Below are 9,877 nucleotides of genomic sequence, written 5' to 3'. Positions count from 1 at the left end.
AATGATTTTCAATTAAAAGTCATTATTTTTATTCAAGCTAAGTGAAGATCTTTTCATTCTTGAACTCTATAAATAGGACCTAGTACCCATCCATTTCTTTCATTCTTCAAGCTGAGTTCAGAGCCTTCAAGCTACTAGGTTTACTTTAGAGTGTTAAACACTTGGGTTGGGGTTATAAGCTTTATCATTCTACGCTTATTAAACACTTGGGAAGTAAGGTTCATAGTGTATTTCGATTTCGAGGTGTAGTTCAGTCATAGTGCATTCAAGGTATTCCTAGTTTTAGTTCCTTTCTGTATTGTTTCATTAGTTTTTATAGTTTTTCTCTACTCAATTTCTAACTCGCTATTTTCATTCGTGGTTAGGCATCTAAGTTCTTTGAACTTGAGGTTCTTGTCGGTAAGTACCTTCTCGGTGGTTTAGTTCATTCATTTTCATCTCTTTCTTTTAGAATACTCACATTTCTCATTAATGGTTTTTAGGAGTGTTCTGAAATCCCATCCTTATTCTCACATCCTGGTATTTGGTAAGAAAAATAGGATAGTTATTATATGCTTATATGATTATGCTATAGTATGTTTTTATATGTTATGATTAGCTATAGTATGTTTTTATATGTTATATGTTTTGGGGCTTATAGTTGCTTAAATAGCAAACCCCAACACTTTTATGTTTTTGGGGCTTATAGTTGCTTAGCTAGCAAACCTCATTGTAGTATGATGCTTATAGTTGCTTAGTTAGCAAACCCCAATAGTTACCATGTACATGTGTTAGAAATATGAGATATGTTTATATAATATGTTATATGTTTATAGCTTATGTTTATGTATATGTTTCATGCTTGTAGTAGATTTTCCTTGCTAGGCATTAGGCTCATTCCTTTGTTTTATATGTGCAGGAAAATAGTATGGCGGTGGGAAGTTTCTTGGCAGCTTGGGATTTTATATTGAAGGAGAATGGATTCGGTGGACTGGGCAAACGATTCGAGTATGAAGTTGTTTAAGTCTTTAATTTATGATTTCTATGTATTTTTATGCACTTGATCTTGTAACGAATTTATTTACAATTTAAGATATGTTTTATTTTCAAAATAATGGGATCCCATATCCTACCCCGAATTTTATGTATTTTGACCTTGGTTTTAAAGTTTTTAATAAAATTATGACTATTTGGTATGTAAGTTTTCTTAAGAATAGTATCTATGTATAAGTAGTTTTAATGGTCCAAAGTCTAGAATAAGTTGGGTCATTACAAGAGGTAAAAGTTTATGTTCTTGTGTTTTTTGTGTTTATATGTTGTATATAAATATATTGTATATTTATATACATATTTGTTGCATGATTAATAGTATTGTATGATAATTTTTCTGGATTGTTTTCTTGCTCATATAAATTGGTTATATGATTAATGAATTTTTTTTATTGTTGTTGTTCTGTTATTCATAAACAAAAACAATGGGCCCACCACGCAACAGTTTTCGCTATGTGCTCTGAATGGTTTTCCAACAATTGGTACCAGAGCAGGTCATTAATCTATAAATATTATTAATTTATTTGTGGGATTATATGCATTTTTATATTATATGCAATATATGTTTGAATGGATGGATGTTTATTTTGATGATGATAGATTCTTAAAGGTTGTCTATTATGGTTCTTTTGGGTTTAGGAATTGTTCTTAAATTTCTAGATGAAATATGTAAGCCAATTTGAGGCATAAGATTTTTGAAATATTTTGTTTAAAAATTATGGGTTAAAAATTCTGTGATGACCTGAGCCCGAGCTCGACCTTGAGCTGCTACCCAGTCCACACCTGCACGCTAGCCAGTGCACGCCTACACATCGCGCCCCTGCGCGCTGCAGCCTGAGCCCAACCGTGCCCCTTGCATGCGCCTCCCTGTTGCCCATCTGTGCCCCTTGCGTGCGCCTCCTTGCTGCCCACCCGCACCTCCTATGCACCTCAACCACAGACCACCCCACTCCTAGCCGGACCTCCAGTTGCCACCGCCCCTTGGTACAACACTTAGGGTGTTGTTACGATAAATATTTTTTAATTATTCATTTAAATAAAAATCATAAATTGAATGAAAATGGTTTTAATTTGGTCATTTCTATAATTGAAATAATGGTGATTATTTACCTTAGTTTAAAATGTTTAAATTGTTATCCTCCATAATTAAAATTGTTTTAATTAAGATATCCAAAATTAAAATGTTCTTTAATTTTAATTTATTAAAATTAAATTGTTTAATTTTAATTTATTAAAATTAAATTTTTTAATTTTATTTTTGAATTAAATTACCCAAATTCAAATTGGGCCTTAGAAACTTTTGGGTGTTAAAACCCAAAGTTTAATTATTTTAAAAGTTTGTTTAAAATAATTAAAAAAGTTGTATAATTCAAAATGGATATGGAAAAAAGGTGGCATTGGCTCAACAAGACTACATCTCACGGTTCAAGATCAAAGTGTTCTTTAACAAGCCTTAAGTTAGTCTAGGTTACATTTTTCATGTATATTTTTGCAAGTGTTATAATTTTTCTAGAAATACCCAAAAGTTACAATACCCGCTTTTATTTTATTTATTCATTATAAATGTTTGAATGTGATTAAAATATTTAATATTTTGTCATGCATTATAATATGTCATTCATATACCCACACAGTATGCAACTAGCATGCATTACATTTGTGTAGAAACATGCTATTAGAAATGTCCTATATTTTTGTTATATGTTTATATATGATAATTCATATAATAATAAATTTAGTCTTAATTAGTTAAGATGGTAAATCAAAATTAAAGTTGTTTGATTTGCTGTTTTAATGAAAATATTTTATAAAAATAAAAATGATATTCTCTTAGTTAAAGCAAAATTAGAATTAGAATTAAGGGCACAATTTTTGTTTTTGGTTTAGCTTAATTAGATTAGTAATTAATAGAATATCATTTGATAAAAATAATTAAATTTATTTTTACAACTAAATTAAAAAATATATTGATTTTGTGAAAAACACATTTTTTTTTGCCAAAATAGTGAGTGGGAGAGGGAGTTATGACAATAAGTCTCATGATCTCCATTATTGGTTGAACACCGAGAAGCATAGGAAGGGCCTCCTGTCACCTCTGTTTGTGGCCTCCCTAAGGAAAGGCTTCCGAATATGTTTATTTTATCTCAAGGTTGACTACTCTTATAAGAATATAATTAGTGATGTAATTCAAGTTTGACTGGCCCTAAGACACACTATTGAGTTAAGTCATTGATTGAAAATAATAGGTTACACTCAAAAGGTGTATCTAGGCTTTCAAGCACGACTAGTGCATCTTGACCAAACTAGCGGTAGTTCATAAGTCAAAAGTGAAAAAGACGTTTTTAAGTTTTCACTTATGAAATTGAGATTTGTCTCAAAATTAATTTGGGGTTAGCCTGACCTACCCTCAGGCGGTCCATCAACTTTTCAAATTAATTTATCGTGTATTAGTATATTTTTTATGTGTTTTTATATGTTGCATTCATGCATAATATTTACTTTTCCAAATAAAATCTTATATTTATTATATGTTTTGATTCATTATATTTTATTTATTTATTTCCATCAACAATAGTTAATCATCTTAATTCTTATCAAGAACCTCAAAATGAGAAAGAACCAGTCCATCTTTGTGATGGCTTCCTAAGTACTTTTCATTTAGACTTTAACAATCTAGATATTTGATATAGAAACATACACATAATTCTAGATGAACTAAAGGTGTATGATGCAATCATTGATGTGCATTTAGATGAGCCATCAACTTTATATGATTATGATAGTTGTCAAAAATATGTGAATTGGATGAAATCTGATTATTTGGCTCGTCATTGCAAACTAAAAACTATGTCAGACGATCTTAAATTAGAGTCTTGTTTGATCCGATCAAAAGGAAGTCTAAACTCGAATTTGGAATTCAAGTAATTTGCATGTGAACATAAATTCAAATCCAACTCACATACAACTAGAATGCTAATCAAAATTAGTATTTAGGAAATGGAGTATAATCATATTGGATAAGATTAAATAGATAATGAATAGTCATTACTGTCTTTATTATTTCTATAATTTTAAACACTTGTTATACTCTATACATGGTTGATTGTACAACATTGAAGACTTAGAAGTTGGGATTCACAAGTCAAGTAAGCGAGTTACTGATAATTAACAATGATAAAACTAAAGAATATCACAAATTTTGTAAAGAATTGTTCTAGTCGGAGAGTTACTTAGTAACTACTTCATTCACATACTAGTATATGAAATGGATTTTTTTTTTTACAGAAAATAATGGTTGAAACACCATGAATCAAGAAATGGAATTTGGAATTCTATGACAACTGGACTCTTGAACATCCAACTAAAGTTCATTGAACTTCAGTTTGAAATAGAACATTCAAGATGAAGAGAAGAACCGAGGAAAGTACATACTTTTAAAAGTTAGGTCAATAGCCAAAGGCTATGAACAGTCAGAAGAATTTATTACTTGAATAAATGTCTTCTACTGTAACCAAACTTGAATCTGTTTACATACTCTTGTCCACTGCTTTATGCATGGATTATGAGATTGATTTAATTGAATGTCTAAGTAGTCTTTACTGGAATGGCTGACATGACAAAATCATTTGAAGATCTCGACCAAAAAGATTATGTTGTGATTCTTATTCTTAATATTGACAACATTCTAATCATTAGGAATGGTGTAGAGAAATCATCAATAGAAAAGAAATGGTTAGCTTAACATTTATAAATATTGGATTTAGAAAAGCCAAGAATGTTATGTACATTCAATTCTATAGAGATTGAAAGAGCAATCCTTAGGCTTTGTCTCAAGCACTTATACTGATAAAAAGCATAAATACTTTAGTTTACAAAATCTAAGAAAGATTTTTTGCCTTCCCAGTAAGGAGGATGTATTATCTAAATAATAAATGTCAATTTATTCTTTTACTAGAAAAAAGGACATCAGACAACATTCCTACAACTTAGTGATAGACTGTTTAATGTATCGAATGTTATATTTTCGAGCTGACATTTGTTAAACGGTGGGAATAGTCAGCAGTTATCAATCCATTATGGATTGAATCATTGAATAATTATAAGGACTTAGTTTTGAGTATCTTAAATATAATAGAGATTATATGTATGTGCATTTAGGCAGAGACCTAAAATCCCAATGGATGATCTGATATTAAATCTTCAAAGATTGATATCAGAATTAGATTCCATAAATGTGGAGGAAACACAATAATCTAGAAATGTGTTAGACATTTCAAATTTATATGTTTCACGACAAAAGCCGATATATAACAGCTACAAGCAGCTAAATAGGCTATTTGATTTAGTTAAGTTCTTTGACATTCAAAGGTTTTCAGACTAGAATAAACAGCTAGCATTTCATTGCGAAAGCGATGGAGAAACAACTATTCTAGAAGAACTGGAAATCATGAGAGGGAAAAGCACATGAAATGAAGTATCATTGAATACAAGACAATTTTACATAATTGATGTAATAATCTTGAATATAACTTCAAAAATAGTTTCTTACAAAACTGTTATAGAGACTTTGTTAGACAAAATTATTCAGGAGATTATGATTGACATATTAAAAGAGATGCCTAAATTTGCTTTAGGGAAAGTGGGACATTGTTGGGAATAGTGCCCTTAAAGCAATTGTAGTTGACAAATGTTTTAAATGAAATAAATAATTGAATTGAATTATTATATATATAGACTATGTCCGATATTATATGATAATATTAAGTGAATATCATAAAATTCCAAAGTTTATCTATGTGGTCTTAATCTCATATTGGTACGGGAAGATCGAGATTAAGATAATAAACTGAAATAGCTCGCAGTAAAATAAAGTTATGGAATCTATAGATTAATTACTGCTAGTATGGTCCACTAGTATTATGAATATATGTGACCTAGATCCGGGTTACTGTGTAGTAGGACACTTTCGTGGAGGTACTTTGCATGCTTAAAGTATGTAGAACTGGACCATATGTGATTTGTCAATACTTGTTTAAACACTGTTTCATAATATTAATCAAACACATCAAATGATGATCATATACACGATGATCTTAATCCTGACGTTACTATGAACTCTTATATATGTCATTTGATTCATGCGTTAAGGTTTGTCAGAATGATCAAGCTAAGAACAATTGTTTTGAGGACTCAATGATGTATGTGGCTGGGGACGTAGTTTAACAGATATGGAATCTATACATTCTTATAGATTAAATAATGGTTCCCTATCGAGTTGACTTTTGGAAGTGAAAATGTTATGAGCGCTCATGTCACAAACTTGTTGTGACAGAACCTTCACTAGTGAAGTCAATGGTACTCTAGGAATAAGATATAACTAAAATGGTAGAATAGTAATTTTATTCCCTTTTAATTATGCACCATTAATAGAGGATTAATGTTGTATGTAATGATTATATCAATCAACACTTTATTCTTAATAAAGTACTTAATAAATATATGTCTATAATTATCAAGAGTTCAATCTCATATTTTTAGTGGATTAATCATGAGATTAATAAATATGATTATTTAATCAAAGAACTTTGATTAATAATGTAATATTTATTGGAGCTTGATATTATAGGTCCCTAGGGTGGCTTTATCAACACCATATCAAGGTAAGAGTTTATACAATGGTATAACTGTAATTTGAAAATTTGAGAAGAATTTTATTTTTCGGGTCAAGTATGCAATTATATGATAATTGAGGTTGAATAATTAATTTAGAATTAATTATTAATTTAAATATATAAAATTTCAAATTTCATATATATAAATAAATTAATTATTTTATTTGAGTGGGAGAAAATAAAATTGGTAAGTCAAAAATAGTTTTTGATTTATTGAATTTAAAAATATGATGATAATGATGATCATCAATTTGAATTTAGAATTTAGAATTTAGAATTTAAATTTAAATTTTGAAATATAGTTGTCATCTTTTCTTTAAAAAAGATAGATACCTTATTTTGTGGGAGATTGAATCAGTTAAATAATTAAATAAAAGAAAAATGTAAAATCCCTAAAAAAGGAATGGCAGTACATGCCAGACACAATCCAAGGATTGTGCCATGCGTGTACTACTTGTACCGATATTGTATCAGTGTAGTTTTTATTTTATTTATTTAATTATTTAATAATTTGAAAATTGTTTTTTCAAATTTGGTAAGTTAGATTTTACCTAAATCAAATTCTATCATCATTATTATATTATATTATATTAGGAATAATAAAATAATATAAATCTCTATATATATGATATAGAAGAATAAGAGAAAAAACAGAAGATAGAACATACACAATATACAGAACACAAATCATTAAGAGCTTTTTGTCAGACAAAAAGTTTTTCCTTTTTCTTATTTATTCTAGCCATTCTCAGACCATAATCCAAGTTCTCATGTGTTGAGAAATACTTGTGATTCCTAAAATATAAACACATGTTCTCTCTGTACCCACACACATCTTGAGGTGTAGAGAACATTCCGGAAGATCGTGGATTGAATGCTTAAATCTTTGAATAGGAAGATCGATAAAAATACGAAAAGACTCAATGACACTTGATAGGCTTCAAGAGGTAAATGTTTATGTTCTTGTTTTTTTGTGTTTATATGTTGTATATAAATATATTGTATATTTATATACATATTTGTTGCATGATTAATAGTATTGTATGATAATGTTTCTGGATTATTTTCTTGGTCATATAAATTGTTTATATGATTAATGAAATTTTTTTATTATTGTCGTTCAGTTGTTCATAAACAAAAACAATGGGCCCACCACTCAAAAGTCTTCGCTGCATGCTCTGAATGGTTTTCTAACAGCGACGACACTCAAAACGTCATCACTAATTCCATTTTAATATACCGTCAACTATGCGTGCCTGGAGCCAATTTTGTTATCTATTCTTATGTGTGTCTATGTATATATTGGTTGATGAATTCTGAAATTTTTGTGATGTAATTTTGTTTGTGTTTTGGGGAGAAATATGTTGTCATTTTGCAATTTCTTTATATTGTAACAAGACTTTAATCTGTTTATGTTTCTTTAATTTTTAGTGTTGTTTCTTTATTATACTCCTATTGTTGTTACTTACTTTGGTTTTTACTTTGATTCTTGCATTGAGCATAAGTGTATAGGCCAAATTACTATATATTATTCATTTTGTGGTTTTCTCTTTCATAAATCTTTTATATATAAAAGTATGAAACTTGTTCTTGAATTTTATTGAATTTATTTTTGGATGTTCTGTTCTAGTTTATGTGTACTTTGTTGAAACTTGGTCGGGCAAGAATAAAGTGACTGCACTTAGTGCATTTATGTTACAATCTTTTTAAGCTATGGAGTGTCTTTTAGTTCCAATTTTTCTTCATATAAACTTGAGTAGTTGGATATAAAATAGGCTATCTATGTTCAGATTTTGTATGATTGGGATAGTAATTTTGACTCAAGGGTCTGGTTTATGGTGTTAAGAAAACACTCGTATATAAGTATATATATGAGAATTATTATTTATATATGAATTAGATCTTGATGAATCATTACAATGCTCAAAAAATTTATCAATGCATATATATCATCAAATTTGTTCGATACGTCTTCTACGGTTATGCAACATCACGCAGGTGATGGTGGGGTAGATCCTGCTTCAGATCCAACACGTATACAAGTTGAATGTGAGAGAGGTAACACATACAATTTTTTTTAGATGATTACATTGAATTAATTTATGCATTTGTATATATTAATTATACGTATTTGAAAAATAATAGTGACTTCAACAAAAAGGTGCGACATCAACAAAGGATTTTCAACCAGAGATACTACAGCTGCATTAGGTAGATCACTATCACTAGAGTGGGATGTTCGAGGGAAGACTTACAAAGAAATTGGTGACTATTACCGAATTTTATCTCGGGAGATTGGCCTTCTCATTCAACAATATGCTGATCCCGACTACGACAAATGGGATAAAGTACCAAGCGAAGTTAGGGATCAGATACTTCCTTGTCTAGAGGTAATTTATTTCTTTAACTTTTTTTATTGGGTTCACTATAATATTTAACCTAAATTATTTTTTTATTTAGGATGATTCAATATGCCTTTATGCACCTTCCCAACATCCTTTTTGGCATTCAACGATCATGCGTTGATCGTTACTCGGAGTGAAAGAATGAATTTGTCCACCCATTTAAAAAATAATGGTTGAGCACATCCTCCTACTGGTTTGGTGGTGGAGAAATGGCAGAAGGCGCTCCAGTATTTTGATCGCACTGCAGTGAAGGTATTCACAAAAAATAATTTTTTCTAATTTATTTTTGTTAATTTAACATATGATCAACACAAATTCTTGGCAGAGGAATTTTGAAATTAACTCTGCAAACTGTGCAAAACAAAAACAAAAAAGCGTACAGGGTTCACTGTCTACGACTGCCCTTCGCTACAAGAAGGTAATTTTTTTCAATCATAATTTTTATTTATGTTGTTTTTGTGATGATTTGTTTTCTTAACTTTTTCAAATATTCTTTTATTGTAGTGTGATTTACAAACTGGGCATCTTGCTGGGGTTCCAAAGATTTGGATGGCGACAAAGTTCATAGACGGGGAAGGTTGGGTAAGCAAGGAAGCAAATGATAACTATGTAAATAAATATATATTATGATTTTATTACCTTATTGTATTGTAAATTCTTAATAATAATTTTAAAAATTATTTGATACAGGAAAATATGATGGAGGTACGTGGCACTCTACAATCACAACCATCTATGATCTCCTTCCCTCCGAGTGCTATCACGACAGAA

The sequence above is a fragment of the Humulus lupulus genome, chromosome 8, assembly GCF_963169125.1.
Source record: "Humulus lupulus chromosome 8, drHumLupu1.1, whole genome shotgun sequence".
Classification (NCBI taxonomy): Eukaryota; Viridiplantae; Streptophyta; class Magnoliopsida; order Rosales; family Cannabaceae; genus Humulus; species Humulus lupulus.
The sequence above is the reverse complement of the archived record's forward strand: the minus strand, read 5'-3'. Positions refer to the sequence as shown.